This window comes from Syzygium oleosum, unplaced genomic scaffold (assembly GCF_021117445.2).
Source record: "Syzygium oleosum isolate NSW1041296 unplaced genomic scaffold, Sole_v2.1 Sole_v2.41, whole genome shotgun sequence".
NCBI lineage: Eukaryota > Viridiplantae > Streptophyta > Magnoliopsida > Myrtales > Myrtaceae > Syzygium > Syzygium oleosum.
Genome location: NW_026607525.1, coordinates 2,565,391 through 2,579,820, shown reverse-complemented (window position 1 = coordinate 2,579,820; position 14,430 = coordinate 2,565,391). Strand labels below are relative to the sequence as shown.

Genomic DNA, 14,430 nt, shown 5'->3' with positions numbered 1-14,430 from the left:
GTATTCAGATATTATGAAATTGAATTGAATTCCAATCGAATCGTGGAAGAGTTTTCCAAGTTATCGCTTCTATCTGCGTCATGTTCGCCTTCTGGATGATGAGCAAATTGGCCTTTGGTGGAGCTGAGTGCAAGCGCAAATTTTCCACAGCGTGATCTGGCAACGACGGGTCGAGCCTTCTAGATGAGCGAAGGAAGATAAAACTTGGTTAGGTCGAGCCCACATGATGGAACTGAACCAATCCTTATTGCTAGTTCCAGCACATCCTGAGGTCCGTGATTGATGGTCCTAATGAGCCCGACGCAAGGAAGGAATTCATCTATGACCATATCAGACGCTTGGCTTCTATGTTCTGGAAACTTACTAATTCGATAGTAGGGAGTTATCGGCGCAAAGTTGCCGACACTTCTAGGAATCTGCCAGCATGTATTACATATGTAAATATCATCGACACACTTGGACATGCTTAGTTAAACATGTAAATGTATTACCCGTGTCAACACAACACGCTTAAATGTATTTCGAGACATTGATATATGACAGATACTGAGCATCTAGTGTAAACTAAAGTTAAAAAACCCAGCAAAGATCAAAGAACGTATCTACTCTCTTACATGCAGTATCAATTAATGCGCTCGTCATCCAAGAATGCGTTTTGGAGCCCCAGCAATCATGCTTTCGTACTAGTCAAGATAGTTGGGATTTCAATGTCCAACCGCAGTAGAGTCGCAGAGAACAGGAGTGTTGGATTACGCATTTCAGATACGGCAGCAACAAATTCATTGCTAAAGCTGGGTGATCATAATATCGTTCGTCTAAGATTACCATTAATCTGACATGATTCATATAACGAATCCATCTCTGGCTGAAGTTACCAGTGGTATCTGAACTAATTTCAGATTCGAGAGTTGATATTCTGTCTCAACTAACAGCAGTTATGTATCCAACTATCGGTATTCAGCAATTTACTTTAATTCAGTCGCAAGTGGAGGTTGAAACGATAAGTAATTCCACTAAGAGAGTTCTTTCTGGACATTAGAATATAAATTCCTATGAGAGGTTGCACTAAAGAACGAGTCTGAAAAAATTGATTTGAGTATCGAAGATTGTATATAGCACGGTCAAATACAGTCAAAACAAATCATTAACCAGAAAAGATAAGATTCCACTAGCTCATTGATGTGAGAGGGAGAGAGAGGATATCATCATAGACTATGGAGAAGATTATCACAGACAGAAACAAAGCCTATGGCGTGCTTCAAGCACCTGTGGACACACGTAGCAGAGGGACTCTTGTTTACTACTCCTAATGCTTCTGTGGCAAACTTATTTTGACAAACCAAAAAGTTATATCAAAATACATATCAAATACTTCATCTACATGACTAAAAGCATTTGCCTTAGAGTTCCACAGATGTTGAATACTTCGATTCAAGCAACTCTAATTGGAGCTTTGTCACGAGCAACGAAGAAGAATTAGATATAGAAGAGGCTGTTAGTAGGGAAAGCACTGTGCAGTATGATGAAACCACAGAGATACATCATTTTGCATTAAATATGGTAGTAGATGGCCCTAAACAATTTAAGGAAGCTATCAACAAATATGCAACCACCAGAAGAGTTAATAGTGATTTTATTAAGAATGACAAGGTGAGACTAAAGACAAAACGTAAGGCTATATATGCAGCTAGAGATGACAAGACAGGCTTGTTTCCAGTAAAAACTTTCAAGAATGAGCACATATATGCACTTGGTCTTTCCAAGTGAGGAGCTTTACATCTAAGTACAGGCAAAACATTATCTAAGCTTGTGGAGGACAGTTCCTTCAATGAAGTCATTGAAGGAATTCCAGAAAATTGTGCGAGAGCAGATGAGCTTAGATGTAGCCAGTGCAGAAGGACTAAGCTGACGGTAATCAAAAAACTAAATGGGATGTACTCCTATGAGTTCAACATGTTGTGGAATTATTGTGAAGAAATTATCTATAGGAACCGATCAATATTTATAGAAATCCTTGAAATACCATGAAGGTAAATTTTATGAGAGAATAACCAAATTCTTGATGTTGTGAGAAAAGAAATTCCTTGAAGGTTGCAATCCTATGATAGGATTGGATAGATGTTTTAAAAGGAATGATGAAGGATTAGCTATTGACTATTGTTGGGAGGAATGCAAATAATCAAATGTATCCTATCGCATGGCCGTTGTTGAGGTTGAAAATAAGGATTCATGGGGCTAGTTTGTAGAGGCTTTGAAGTATGATCTTGGGACAAAGGACGGTGCATGATCCACAATGTTCTCATATCAGCAAAAGGTAATGTGACTACTCTTCCTTCACTATGTATTTTTCCATGTGTGCCATTTGGTTACCTCACTATATGTATGCTGAGATCATGTATTTGTTGTGGGGGCTTGTGCAAGTACTGGAGGAGGAGATGTCGTCAGCTGAGCACCAATAATGTGCCAGGCATATTTATGGAAATTGGTGCAAGAAGAATGGGGAACAAGTGTCGCAATTAATTTTGGATATGTGCAAAGTCAACTCTAATCTCACACTTCGAAAAGCAGCTTTAGGAATTGGATAAGATGAGCAAGACAAGAAAGGCCGGCTTGATGAGGATTGCTTCGAAATATTGATGCAAGGCTTACTTTAAAACTATATGCAAGTCAGATATTGTGGGCAATAACTTGTCAGAAGTATTTAATGGATAAATAATGGAAGCTAGACACATGTCTATCCTATCTTTGCTTGAGGATATTAGGGAGAAGATATTGACAAGAATGCGAGAAAAAAAGAGATGCATGTCAAAGATGAAAAAGCGACATTGCGCCAAGGATATTAGAGAAGATAGAAGGCAATAAAAAATGAAAGTGCCTTCGGCAGGTGCTTTGAAATGGAGAAGATGGATTGAAGTGCGCCACAGAAACGATTAACTTGTAGTTGACATAAGAAACAACCCATGCCCTTGCTGGCCGTGGGACTCAAGTGGGATTTCATGCCCTCATGCAATTTGTGTCATTCTATTCAACGGGGAGGAGATAGAAACTTTTGTCGCTCATTGGTACAAGAACGATATCTATTTAAAGACACGGTCACTACTCATGCAATTTGTGTAGATGGGCACTTTACTAGGAGATCGCCCATCTTGGCAGTACTCTCACCTGAGTATACTTAACTTTGGAGTTCCAAAGCGAGGTATTGTCTACTTTGGCCCGTCCTATACTAAGCTCCGCGGCTTTGTCCTTTGTTGTACAGATGGCCACTTTCCCAAGAGGTCATCCGTCTTGGTAGTGCTCCCACCTGAGTATGCTGAACTTTGGAGTTTCAAAGAATCAACAGGCACCTCTATGAGTTAATTCTAGTTTTCACACACACACATATATCCTAGGCACGCTTTCTCTCCGTTCGGTGTGCAATTCGGCTCATTTTTACCTCATTTGCCATCCTAGAAGCCTGCTAGAAGTCACTACTTATCCGAGCCCTTTAGCCTAGGCGACCCGCCCTCCTCAGATCGGGTCATTACGGACCCGCTAGCTTTCGCGTGATTTGTCCTCAAACCACACACCTACTAGAGGGGATCCCGCTTTGATACTATATTGTGACGTCTTAAATTTAACTCACTTGAAGTGTTGTCCGTTTTGGCCCGTTTCATACTGAGCCTTACGGTTTTGTTCTTTGGCTACAGGCGAGCACTTTCCCAGGAGGTTACCCATCCTAATGATGCTCCTACCTGAACACACTTAACTTGTGCATGTTTACGTCATAGATAAACAATGGTTCAAGGAAAAATTACCTTACATCTCAAAGGCATTAATGGTGCATCAGCGAGTCATTGTTGCGAACTGTCTTCCTTCGGTTTGCTGAGGAATATCCTTAAAATCCCTTTACCTGCTAAATCATTTCGAAGTTACCGATCACATAGTACCAATTCGTGATTTTGCCTTATCCATGTCACAATTTGGACGGAAATTGCTGTAAACAATGTTGTGGATGTTTGAGATGATGTTGTGCTGTTCTTAAAAATCAATGCTGTAAAGAAAATGGGTCTCATTTCTTGGGGTCTTTTGGGTCAGCATCAAATAATAGCAAATCCAGGAACTGTCTTCGTTAAAATTTACTTACTTCCAAGCAATCAATTGATCTGCCAACTTCACTGAGATGTAAATGCGGCAAAAGATCAGACACTCAACGGTGACATTCACAGACATTCCAGGGCGGCATCTTTCGTTGCTGACGTGACTATTTTCTTTGAAGTCTAAGTGGCAGGAGTGCGTGCTCTTCATCTTTGATTTGTTATTGCTTCAATAGATAAAGGTTGTTCAGCACCTACTCCACCAAGTGCACAACCTTGTTCTCTATCTATCAAGCTCAAATATACATATCCATCTCTCAAAATTCTGTATATTCTATAGTATACATTTGGAAACTAGTCTTACGTATGGGCCACTAATACACATTTCGACAAACATATGATGCTTGTCTGTCTGTAGGATAAGTAGAGGAAGTTTTACAGAAGTTGGGAGTCCAAATACCTCCACAAAGCTTCTGCAACTGTTTTTATTGCCAAGGATCAGTAAGTATTGCACTCAAGAACACAGTAATCGCTCCGCAGCATTTCCTCGTACTTAGAATTTCCAAGGAGGGGGGCAACATCAAACTTGTGTCGGGATTTCTTCTCCAAATCATAAAGCAGATCGCTACATTTGAGCAGCACTTGCAGTACCTCCTTCATTGTAGGCCTCGTGGAAGGCAGAGTAGCAGTGCAAAAGATCCCGAGCTTAAAGACATTGCTAATTTCATCTTGGAACAAGTCGTCCTTGATCTCCTCGTCTATCGCATCAGACATCGGCTTGCCATCTTGGACATGACGCCATGCCCAATCAGCAAGGCACATGTCTTTGGTCCCATCGTTAGCCTCCCTCCCGGTCGTCAGTTCCAAGAGAACGACTCCAAAGCTATAAACATCGATCTTCTCATTAACTCTTGTTGTATGAGCATATTCTGTTATTCAACAAAGAAAAGGCAAGACGTAACTAAATATTCTTGCTGGTAGGATATGAGGAAGGTGAACTTGCATAGCTGAAATTAACTCTTGTTAAGTGAATAGACAAACCTGGTGCAAGATAGCCGAAAGAACCGGCAACACCTGTCATCGCTACAGCTTCTCCGTGCTTGGCCAACATCCTTGCAAGGCCAAAGTCAGCAATTTTTGCATTGAACTCGGAGTCTAAGAGAATGTTGCTTGATTTCACGTCTCAGTGGATGATCGGCGGAGAACAATCATTGTGCATATAGCAAAGTCCTTTAGCGGCTCCTAGCGCAATCTGTAACCTTTTGGGCCAATCCAAGAACATATTGTTGGCTACACCTGAGACCGGTGACGGTCTTTTCTGTTGGAGGATGAAGCCAAATATTGTTATTAAGGGCTTTTTTGTCTTTTCTATTAATTTTGCTTTTAGGTTAAAAGCTACACTTTATATATTAGCTATTGATAGAAGTTAGCCGTCAAGTGCTGAGAAGAAAATAGAGAGAAAAGAAAAGAGAGAAGAAAAAAGTGAGTTTTTTTCTTTATGAGTGTTCTCAATCTCTTTGTGCTCCGATCTTGAGAGAAAATCATAATTGTATTCCTACTTTTTTTGAAGTCTAGTGGATTCGCAAAGTGCCTCTGCGCGGAGATGTAGCTCGGGTTTGGGTGAACTTCGATAACAAATTCTCTGGTGTGTTCTTTCGATTCTATTCTTTTATTATTATATTCTGCTAGTGAGGATCGTTTTGTTTGGGTTATTTTTCTGGAATCGGTGCTCGATTCCCAACAACTGGTATCAGAGCTTGGTTGGTTAATCGAGAACATCGAGGGGTTTTTCGGTGACTTTTGATTGAAAGCAAACGATATGGCAGAAGATAAAATCAGGATCGATAAGTTCGACGGCAGGATTTCGGATGGTAGAAACTCCAAATTGAGGATTATCTTTATCAGAAAGATCTCTATGCACCACTTGAGGGTTTGAAACCTGAAATAGCGGAAGTGGATCCGACAGCAGAATCAGGATGGAAAATTCTTGATCGAAAGGCATTAGGTGCGATTCGTCTAGGGTTGACGAAAAAGACAGGATACCACATCGCGAAAGCAAAAACTGCAAAAGAAGCCATGGATATTCTTACGAATATATATGAGAAGCCATCCACATCAAATCAGGTATTTTTGCTGAAGAAGTTGGTTAATATGAAGTTATCTGATAGAGGTTCCATAGCAGAGCATATTAATAGTTTCACGCAAGTCACACGTCAGTTGGAATCCGCAGGCATAAATCTGGATATGAAGCTTCAAGCTTTATTATTTTTATGTTCTCTTCCAGAAAGCTACAACACCGCAGTGCAGGGAATTTCAAGCACCATGAAGGATGATTTGACTCTGGATGATGCTGTGAGTAGTATCATGGATGAAGAGATGCGAAGAAAAGTCTCAGGTGGAAATAATTTTTCGCCATCTACATCTTCCACGGCACTAGCAGTGGAGAACCGTGGGAGAAGTAAAAGCAGAGAAAAATTCAGCGGGCGCGGTAGATCACAGTCAAGGGGAAAGAGAGAGGTCGCAAAAGATGAGTGTTGGTTTTGTCACCAAACTGGACATCGAAGGTTTCAATGTGAGGCCTACAAAAAGAAGCAGCGGGATGAGAATCAAGGAGCTAATGTGGTTAGCGATGAACCTTCGCTAGAGAACTTGTGTTTATCTGCAGGGTATGACTTGACGACAGACGAGTGGTTCATTGACTCCGGTGCTTCTTTCCATTGCACCTCGCAAAGAGACATATTTGCTGATTATGCCAGTGGAGATTTTGGGCAAGTGGTTGTGGGAAATGGCCACATGTGTCCAATTGTTGGAAAAGGAACTGTGATTGTGAACATCTCAGGTGGAGGACGTCTAGTTTTGCATGAAACTAGACATATCCCATAATTAAAGAAAAATCTGATCTCAACTAGTAAACTTGATCGAGAAGGTTTGATAACAACCTTTGGATGCGGAGAGTGGAAGATAACCTCAGGGGCAAGAGTAGTAGCAAAGGGAAAATGTACAGGTACGCTTTACCTTCTCCAGGGAGACAATATCAGTGATATGGTTGCAACTACAGTGGCTACAGGTAATTTGTCTACTCTTTGGCATTATCGTTTGGGACATCTTGGTGAAAAGGGTGTAAAGCAGTTACACTCAAGGAAGTTACTTCCAGGTTTACACGAAAAGTTGAATTAGATTTCTGTGAGAGTTGCATTTATGGAAAACAAAAGGCAGTCAGTTTTCAGTTGAATGGGCGACAGAATAAAGGTAAAAAATTAGAGTTGGTTCATACGGATGTGTGGGGACCGGCTCAGGAACTCTCTTATGGTGGTAAGAGATATTTTGTCACATTCATTGATGATGCAACAAGGAAGACTTGGGTCTATGCTCTCAGAGAAAAATCAGAAGTATTCGGGATGTTCAAAATGTGGAAGGCCATGGTAGAAAAAGAGACAGGTTATCAAATTAAAGCTCTAAAATCTGATAATGGTGGTGAATACACGAGTAAGGAATTTGCAGAATACTTGAGTCGAGAAGGTATACACGGGTTGAAGACTGTTCCTAGAACTCCTCAAGAGAATGGTGTAGCTGAGAGGATGAATAGAACCATTCTGGAACGTGCGAGATGCATGAGGCTACATGCGGGTCTTCCGCTACACTTATGGGCTGCTACAGTTGATGCAGCTGTTTATCTGATTAATAGGAGTCCATCTAGTGCGCTTGATGGAGAAATACCGCAAGAGCAGTGGTCAGGTAAAAAGATTGATTATTCATATTTAAAAGTTTTTAGTTGTATTGCATATGTTCTGATTGATAGGGAGGATAGGAAGAAGCTTGATGCTAAATCCCAGAAGTGCGTCTTTATTGGATATGGTAGCGATGAGTATGGCTATAGGCTTTGGGATTATGAAAATAACAAAGTCATCTGCAATCGGAATGTGGTATTCCATGAAGAAAAGATGTACAAGGATCATCAGATGGAGCATGAGAAGGCAATAGAACCAGAATATGTTGAGCTGGACACAATGCCTATGAAAATAGTTCCAGCGAATCAAAATGTACCTGAAGGGGAGGTTCAAGATGAACCTATTATCAATGAACAGCGAGTTCAAGAGGAACGCGGTGATCCAAAACATACTGACAACCCTGAAGTACCTATCTTGAGGAGGTCTACACGAGTTAGAAAGCCAAAGGTAATTTTTTATCCATCAGCTAATATTGTTCTGAACCATGTCTTATATACAGATTCGGGAGAACCGGAGACTTATGATGAGGCAAAGCAAGACACATCTCACATGCAGTGGGAGCGTGCTATGAAAGACGAGATGAGCTCGTTACTTCAGAACAAAACTTGGGAGTTAACAGAGTTGCTTGCAGGTAAAAAGGCTTTGTTAAATAAGTGGTTGTACAGGATAAAAAATGAAGCAGTTGGTAGTATCAGATACAAAGCGAGACTTGTGGTCAAGGGCTTTTCTCAGAAAGAAGGAATCGACTACTCCGAAATATTTTCACCAGTAGTAAAGATGACATCAATCAGAGTTTTGCTGAGTATAGTTGCAGTAGAGGATCTTCATCTCGAGCAATTGGATGTGAAAACGGCGTTTTTTCATGGGGACCTAGATGAAGAGTTATACATGGCGCAACCTAAAGGTTTTGAGGTCAAAGGTAAAGGCACATGGTATGTCGCTTGAAGAAAAGCTTGTATGGCCTGAAGCAAGCTCCGCGGCAATGGTACTTAAAGTTTGATGGTTTCATGGAAGAAAAAGGTTTTGCACACTGTGAAGCTGAACATTGTGTTTATTTTCGCAAGTATAGCGATAATGATATCGTATATCTCTCTTTATATGTGGATGATATGCTAGTGGCTAGTTCCAATATGAAGAAAATCGTAGAAGTGAAGAAGATGTTGGCATCGCAGTTTGCTATGAAAGACTTGGGAGAGGCCAAGACTATCTTAGGCATGAAAATCATCAGAGACAAGAAAAATAAGAAATTATGGTTGTCGCAAGAAGACTATGTGAATAAGGTGTTAAAGAGATTTAACATGGATAAGGCAAAACCGGTTGCCATTCCTCTAGCGAGTCACTTCAAACTTTCTAAGGATATGTGTCCGAGTACTCAGGCTTTGAAAGATGAGATGGCGGCAATCCCGTATGCATCAGCAATGGGAAGTTTAATGTATGCCATGGTGAGCACGAGACCAGACATTGCACAGGCAGTGGGAGTTGTGAGTCGATATTTGCAAAACCCGGGCAAAGAGCATTGGAATGCAGTAAAATGGATATTGAGATATCTAGCAGGTACATCAAATTACTCTCTTTGTTATGGAGGGACATCTCTAGAGTTGCAGGGTTATGTGGATGCAGATCATTCGGGTGATCGTGATAGTGGTAAAAGTAGCACTGGATATGTCTTTGCAGTTGCAGGTACAGCAGTGAGTTGGGTATCTCAACTACAGAAAGTAGTGGCTCTATCGACGACGACGTGACGAGTAGTACGTGGCGATCACGGAAGCCTCCAAGGATATCATGTGGTTACAAGATTACATGGAGGAGCTACATCGAAAGCGACTAGTGAGCACACTTGTGAGTGATAGTCAAAGTGCGGTACACTTAGCAAAGAATGCAACTTATCACTCAAGAACTAGACATATCAAGAAGCGTTATCATTTCATCGAGTCGGCATTGAAAGATAATGAGTTAAAGTTACAGAAGATTGATGGCTTGAAGAATCCAGCTGATATGTTTACCAAGGTAGTAGACAGAGATAAACTTATTCTCTGTATTACTACCATTGGTATTACTCCATGTTAATTGATGAGGAGTATCGCAGAGGCACAAGTTCAGGTTACTAGCTTTTGAAGTAGATGGATGCAAAGTTGCTTGGTGCATCGGGTGTATTTGTCTTCAAGTGGGAGATTGTTGGAGGATGAAGCCAAATATTGTTATTAAGGGCTTTTTTGTCTTTTCTATTAATTTTGCTTTTAGGTTAAAAGCTACGCTTTATATATCAGCTATTGATAGAAGTTAGCCGTCAAGCGCTGAGAAGAAAATAGAGAGAAAAGAAAAGAGAGAAGAAAAAAGTGAGTTTTTTTCTTTGTGAGTGTTCTCAATCTCTTTGTGCTCCAATCTTGAGAGAAGATCATAATTATATTCCTACTTTCTTCGAAGTCTAGTGGATTCGCAGAGTGCCTCTGCGCGGAAATGTAGCCCAGGTTTGGGTGAACTTCGATAACAAATTCTCTGGTGTGTTCTTTCGATTCTATTCTTTTATTATTATATTCTGCTAGTGAGGATCGTTTTGTTTGGGTTATTTTTCTGGAATCGGTGCTCGATTCCCAACATTTTCGTCCTGTGAAGCCAATGGTCCAAGCTGTGATTTTCCATGTACTCGTACACTATGAGTTTCGAGTTCTCGCAAGAAATACAGCACAGCAATTTGATAATGTTCAGATGCCTTATGTTCCCAAGTATCTCCACTTCTGCTAAGAATTGCTTCTCCAACTTCTCGTCCATTTTTCGGTTTTTTGAAATCCTTTTTGCCACGACAGCGTCACCAGAAGGATTCACAATAATTATGTACACTTTTCCTGATCCTCCACTTCCGATCACATTATGCTCCTTCAATCCCGACAGAACATTCGATTCTGTAAAATTCAAACTTTGGAATGGGGTCAGTTTCAGAGTTGAATCAAACCCGTTTGTCTTCTTTCTGGAAGCTCTAATTGTGAATACGCCAACAACACGAACATTGCCACAGCGATGGCCAAGACCACAATCAAGGCAACATTGGTCGGCGAGCTTTTGCTCGATCTACGGGCTTGGGAATTGCAGACACTGAGCCTCATGAACGAATTGGATGCACAGGGGCCCGGGTTGTTCAGGAAACTGGCATCATATGCGGCATTCTCTAACCCGTCTGGGATTCGTCCACTGAGGTGATTGGAGGATTAATTAAGAAGGTTCAGCTTCAGCTGGCCGATTTCAGGAGGAATCAAGCCGGACAGTTGGTTTTCCGACAGGTCCAGCTGCGTGAGTAGCGGTAGAAGACCGATTTTGCTAGGAATCGGTCCTGACAATCGATTGTGACTAAGATTCAGTGAGGTCAAGGAGTTCCACGAAACAATAGCTGTGGGAAGATTCCCGGAGAGCTCATTCTGACCTGGCAAAAGCGTCGTCAGAGAAGGAAGCTCGGTTAATTCAGTCGGAACGGTGCCACTGAGGAGGTTATTACTGGCGTCAAACACCACCAAGTTCCTCCACGAAGACACTGTGCTCAAAATCTTGCCGGAGAATCTGTTGTTGCTCATCTGGATCCGAGTGAGGTTTGGGGACAGCTCATCGGGAAGCTTGCCAGTTAATCCATTGCCGCTCAAGATCAAAGACGTCAAGTTCCGCGACATCCAGAGTCCTCCCAGCACATTGCCAGTGAATCTATTGTTGTTCAACATCACGATGGACAAAGTACTGCAATTTCCAAGTGACTCCGGCAACTCCCCGCCAAGATTGTTGTCCATAGCCGCCAACCCAAACAGCGTGCCGCCATGACACAGTTGTTCCGGCAATGCACCAGTTAAGTTGTTGAAGGCCACTTCGAATCTTCTGAGTGCAGAAAACTTGCCAAAGTCTGGGGGGATCGTGCCCGACAAATTGTTATTGGACAGCCTGATGTCACTCAAAGTGGGAAGACGCCCGATACCTTCCGGTATTCCACCAGACAATTGATTGAACTCTAAATTCAAGCTGGATAGATTCTTGAGCTTCCCGAAATCTTCAGGTATGTTCCCCGTCAAATTATTTGCAGACAGATCGATGACGCTCATGTTCGCAGTGCTCACTGCCTGAGGGATCGACCCGGACACATTGGTCTTGTACACGTACAACTCACTCAAGTTCCTTAGAGCAAAAATGCTGCCTGGGATCTCTCCTGTCAGTGGATTCATCCCCAAATCCAAGTGCTCAAGAGCCTCCATATTGCCGACGGTCTCTGGGATTCCACCAAACAGGTTTGTCTGCAGCATCGAGAAGAATCACAGCTTCTTCAGGGCTGTGAAGTTCTACGGTAGCTGCGACAGCACAACCTTGTCGTTGTACCCGAGACTCAGCTCTTCGAGATCGGAGAGGCCAAAAATCTCTTTAGGTTAAGTGCCGTTGTACTCGGACTGGTAAAGGTGAAGGATCCTCAGCCTCTGCAGCCTTGCAATCGACACTGGGACGTCGAACGAGAAGCTGTTGGTGGCAAGAATCAGGACCTGAAGATTGGCCATGCGGTCGATATCAGATGGAATAGGACCTTCGAAGTAATTCTGGGACAGGTCGAGGTACGCGAGCTTGGAACAGTTGTAGAGAACTGTGGGAAACTTTCTAGGAATATTATTGGAGGAGACGTTGAGCTTGGTCAGATTCTTGAGGTCGCAGATGAATGGGTGAATCGAATAATTTATGTTCAGGTTGACAAGATTGTGCTCCGTGATCGAGCCATCTTGGATGTGATCTCGGGCCATGTGCAGTGGGAGGATGAATTGGAGGCGACCCAGTGGGCAAGGGAAGATGGGTCTTGCCAGGATTGCGTCAGCTTCAACAGGACTTGCTGTTCTTGATCATGGATTTGAGACTCTGCAACATGGGAGGGGGAGCAGAGGAAGACGAGACAGGGGATGTAGAAGAAGAAGAAGTGAATATGAGGAGGTGTTGACATCCAAAATTACCCCTGATGAGAGCGGGCTGATTGCAAGTCACAAATGACAAAAAAAATGGCCTACATAGCATGAATCCGAAGAAAGGCTGTGAGTCAGGCCCAGAAGATTTGGAGCAGTTATCGACAGGACACGTCATAAAAGTGTCGACAGGTTGACAAGTCCAAAATCACGAGCCTTGTCGACAAGTCCAAGATCACGAGCCTTGCACGTGACGTCGACAAGTTCAAGATCACGAGCTTTTCATGTGATATCGATGAATTAAGCACGTGGTGTTACATGGTAAAAAAATTCATTTCCACATGTCGAAAGGTAAAGACATCACCGTGGGCGTGAAGATCAAGGAAGCTAAATAGTGAAACGTGGGAAACAGCAAGAAATAAGGAGACACGTGGAAGAAAATCAGCTATTACGTGATGCCCAAGGGGCGTAAGCAACATCGACAAGTAAGGAAGCGGTTAAAGTGCGAAATGTAAGGAAGTGGAAAACAACTTTCAAGGAGAAGTAGCCAATCGACAGTTATTAGGCTGCTCTATAAATACTTAAGGATTTCTGACGTAGAAGAGATCTCCGCACAACACAACACATCTTTTATTTATCTTTACTTTTAGCACATTAGGAGTAGTCGTAGTTACAGCTTTCAGATTCCACGTCGTAGATTCAATTCCGGCGAGAGTCTTTCTTAGATCCAACATTGTTGATTAAATTCCAGTGTTGTGTCATCAGTTCAGCGTCGTCGATTAAATTCCGGCGTTGTACTTAGAATATAGCTGTTAATTAGATTCCAGCCATATTCTCTTAAGTCACGTCATTGATTAGATTCTGGCATACCTTAAATTGCAATGTCATATATTAATTGTGTCGTTGATCAGATTCCGACATAGCTTGGTCTCGGAATTTGCAAGTTGTCATCTCATTGTTAGTATTGTCGAGTTTGGTGTATTACCGAACTAAATTGTAAGGCATAAGTTGGGCTTAATAAACGCATTTGACATTCTCTGTCCGAGCTTGATTCAAGACCCTAGTCTTCTTTAATAAAATCTGAAGTGTAGCGTTCGGTGAAAGATTTTCGACGGGATAAAACCGGTGAAACATCTTTTTGGCACACCTGGTGAGACGACTATTGAGTTAAGTAGAGAGAGTGCTATGCCACGCACCCGAAGTCGCACCAACTCGGATAATACTACTGATGAGCCAGCTACATCGATGGCGGAAGATAATACCCGTGCTGAGACATCATCCGCTCAAGTTCTTTGTAACGAGATTGCTAATCAATTTCGAGAGGAGGTCATAGATATGTCGAGGCAGCGCGTTGAAGATAGAAGGCAAGCTGAGCTCACACCAGTTGCACTTTCTACTATGAGGTGAACTATTGAGGGAACTCAGAATGAGTTCGTTGATTATGTGGTGAGGCGTATGACTGAGGTGATTAGGCCTTTGATCATCAACACTTATCATGAATGTACTCAAGGTCAATATGGAGGGTCCATCGCGCCGACCCAACAGAGAATAGGATCTCCATCAACATTGGGAGGTCCTACAATACAGTTTGGGACGATGACCCAAGGCACATCGACGATCCCGCACATTCGAATATTACCAAGGGGAGAAACCTTATCAGTAGCACCTGGTGAGAGGTTTTCTCAGGCTAACATGGGCCCAAATGGAGGGGTTGCTCGA

At 42.3% G+C, this 14,430-nt stretch overlaps 1 pseudogene; it reads right to left on the bottom strand.

Moving 5' to 3' along the window:
* Positions 1–4,346: 4,346 nt before the first annotated feature.
* Positions 4,347–12,752, bottom strand: LOC115671212 (receptor-like protein kinase 5; annotated as a pseudogene).
* Positions 12,753–14,430: the final 1,678 nt, after the last annotated feature.